Below are 3,848 nucleotides of genomic sequence, written 5' to 3'. Positions count from 1 at the left end.
GACTGGAAAACTCCGACGCGCCAGCAGGCGTCTCTAGCAAGAACAGAAGAGACGACGAGACGACGTTCTCTCAAAAGTAAATACGAAGTACGTCGTGTCCCTCCCGTACAATCCCCACAAGGCGCATACAGAGGCTTTTGCCATTTCACAGCAAAAAGGGCCTCTTAGCAAAGGGGATTGGGATTGAGACGTTGAGCCATTTGAGACACAAAGACATGCATCAAGTATGCTCCGACAGGCGCCTCGCCCGTCGTTGGTGGATATAAGACCAGCACACCACAGCGTGGGCGCGCAAACCTGTAAAATCCGCCAGGCCAGGTATTTACTCCATACTCTGAACTGCACCCCCTCCCTCCTTCTGTTCCCTGTCCCACATCCCCTGCCCCCCTGTCCCTGCTCCCCGGAACATTCTTTGGACTTTGTTCGAAAAGGGTTGGAAGATGCGCGCTGCGGGTAAGCTTTTTTTTGAACACCGTCCACGAAAGACAAAAAAGAGGGGCTCGTTCCCTGGTGATGGTGACTGAGGGGGAGGGGGAGAGAGTGTGAAAAGGGTGAAGAAGGTGAAAAGGGATGAAAAAAAGGAGAGACGAAAAATGGTGAGCACAAGGGACGAACGAAAAAGAGTGCACGGGGAAAGGACGGTAAACAAGGACAGATTAAAACCGAGGTCAGGGTCTTTGTGTTCACAGGTCGTACTGTGGTACTTTCTGTACATACTTGACGTCTCCAGGCTGCCGGGTCAAACGCCCACAGACTTGCACCATCGTACATCTATCTGATTGCACATCCGTCCATCCATGTCCATCTTGCACATCTTCCCCACGGACTGTTGGAAAACACACTCACACAATACATCAACACAAAAACTGATTTTCTCCTCTGCCGCCTGTCGATCCTCGACCAACAGGAACCAAAAGCCTCCAGTTGGCCGGCCGTCAAGACGGGAGAACAGCAAAAGTGTTGGACCCGCGTTGGTGGCCGGCTCGCGACGAGAACTGTTTAAATGTATTGGTCTTGGTGTCACTAAATGTACTTTGTATGGTGTAATATGCCGCAACGGGGCTCGGTCGCCTCCCACTCACACCTCTGCCCTCCCGCCCGCCCACAGACACCGGCTTTCGGTACTTGGGACGATCAGTTGCCTCTAACAGTCAAAGGCCAAGCAAAAGCCAAACTCAAACCCCAAACCCACAGAGCCTGGCGAGCCTGTCCAGCAAGCCCACTGTCCCCCATTAACCCCTATCCCCGTAAAATAAAAAATACACTCGAAACAGCGCGCCTGTGCAGCAGAGTCCGACACACAAGGAAATAGGGCGCGCAGAAAAAGGGACACTGTACGATGTAGGGTGTGAGCTTTAGGGTTACAACTACAAAGTAACTGCTTCAAAAAGGGGCACGAGAATATGGGGTAGAGTACATCGTTACATGTAGTTGCCTCTAGGCCGTTTTAGGGGGATAAGAGCAAACGGCAAAGGCGAAAAGGGTAAGGGGAACAGAAAGGGGTCAGGAAGGGGGAAAAGGGAGCGATCGCAAAAAGGTTGTCCCAAAGAAAAAAAAGACGAAAATCTCTGACGATCGGAAGACGAAAAGGGGCAACGACCCAAACAAAGCCCAGCCAAAAGGGGACGCGGGCTTACACCCTACACCCGTCCGTTGGGACGAACCTCTCCGTGTAAGTCAGTGAGGGGGGAGGGGTGAAGATCAAGAACAACATTGGATGTCTACGTCGACATGAAGATGGATTCTGTACGCGCTGGTTTTGCGTCTTTTTTCCGCTTCCTTCACTTTGACTTGTGACTTTGATTTTGACTTGTGACTTTGTCTTTCGACTTTCTCCATTTCCACTGGGCCCTGTTGATTTGCTTCATTTCCTTTTTCTTTGCCCTCTTGTCCTTTGCGCTTGTTTCGTTTTCGTTCGGCACTTGTCGTTGCAGTCCGCATCCTTTGTCCTTTTGCGTTTGCCCTTCTCTTTTGTCGCATGGACGTCGCCGGACAGAGATCCACAACAGCCACAACAACCGCGGCTTCCAGCTAACGGCTGTTCCTCGCTAGTTTTACTCTTTTCGGGCAAGAGACTGCAAATCCAGAATGTTGGGCATCAAGCCTACGATGGACGAAATATGTCGTAGCTGGGCTTGAAATGTCTTTCAGATAAATAGAATGCACCGGAATACGCTAAACGGAGATGTTGGGAGACTCGCCGTGTGTGTACTTTGCTGTGTGAATAATTTTACAAGGGGTTACTATTTTCTTTTGTATTCTGGTTCATGTTACTGTTTATTTTTTTATTTTATTTTTCAATGTATTATATTTTTTATAAAAAAGAAAACAAAAACAAAATATGTATATTTGGGCAAATAATAAAATACACATATCAGAAGAAAATACTGGAGAATCATCTGGTCAACAAACCGCCGACGTCAATTACACCCACAATTCCATTTCATAATACTACAAAACACGTTTTCAAGTTGCCACCTTGACGGCCAAAGCAAACACAATTATCACGTTCTCACTTCTCGTCCACGTTCACGTCCACCTTCTCAATCTGTCCTTGTTTGTCAACCCCTGTCACCATCTCCACCATTGCCGAAGGTGGTCGGCGACCAGACGCAAAAGAAAAGGGCATGCCAAAGATGGATGAAGAAGAGAAGACGAAAAAGGACAAACCGACCAATGTGAACAGACCAATGAGCATCCACCAACCGTGGTCGGCTGTCAAAAGGCAACAGGGGTCTCTATCTCTCGTTTCTCTCACTCTATCGTCGTCTCTGACGCAAAGTTCCGCCACCCAGCGCGGGAGCAAGGGGTCTTAACCCGGGCAAGTGAGCGCGAGCCGTGTGGGTATGGAAAGACAGGAAAAGACAGGAAAAGACAGGACAGACGCACGAAAAGGCTGAAATATCCGAAAAGGGAGACGTCGCAGCTGGAATAGGAAACAATCGACGCCACAGACGCTACCCGCATGATGGGGGCTTTCCCTCCTTTGGTGCAAAGCGATCTAGCACAGTAGCCGGCTAGCGTCCTCCCTGTTGGTCCCTCCAACTGACCACAAACCTGATCTGCTGGCCTGACCTTTTTCGTCGGTGTGTTTCCATGTTTATGGAATGTGGGATATGCATATGGAACCCATCGTGGACTGGGCGGCGTACGCTAGATGACTTGCAAGATGGGATTGCACGGAGCCAGCCTGGCCAAAGGAAGCCAAATCGAAGCCTAAAGGGAGCCAAAAAGGAGCCAAAAGGAGCCAAAAGGCAGCCAACGACGCACGACGGAGCCGGGACGTGAGGCGCAGCAGCTTTAAGCTCCAACGCGGCTGCTGTGGGGTGCCACATTTCCAAGGCACATGAAGACGGGAAAGGATACAAGATGTAGGCATTTGCGGCTTTTGGCCACTTTTGTGTCGTGTCTTGACGGGAATGCGTGCCCGTGGCCGACACTTTGACCTTCTGACGACCTTTGACGATGTTGTGACGTTATGGACGTACGACTATTTGACGGACTCCTCTTTTTGCGGCGCTGTTGTTCGTCCCTGGCAGACGGGCGCCGCTTTTCTTTTGGCTAGCTTTGGCTTGCTTCGGTTCGAAAGTCTTCAGCATGTGATCCCGAAAGGCAACGAAACAATTTACAGAACGTCCCGAAAGTTGGCCATGGGCGGGGCCGTGCTCCTATGCGACCGTCTCGATAGTATAACAGCAGGCGTCATTACCACAAAGGCCTTGTTTCACGTCAGCCTGGGCCGCTTCACATGACACGATATCGTACGGTAGGAAACGCATAGAAAAGAGACAAGAGAACGAGACAATGCACGGAGGTCGGAGCAGGCTCCGTGCTGTCGCCCCGCCCTC

The sequence above is a fragment of the Sporothrix brasiliensis genome, assembly GCF_000820605.1.
Source record: "Sporothrix brasiliensis 5110 chromosome Unknown Cont20, whole genome shotgun sequence".
NCBI classification, from domain to species: domain Eukaryota; kingdom Fungi; phylum Ascomycota; class Sordariomycetes; order Ophiostomatales; family Ophiostomataceae; genus Sporothrix; species Sporothrix brasiliensis.
This window is presented reverse-complemented; position numbering follows the sequence as displayed.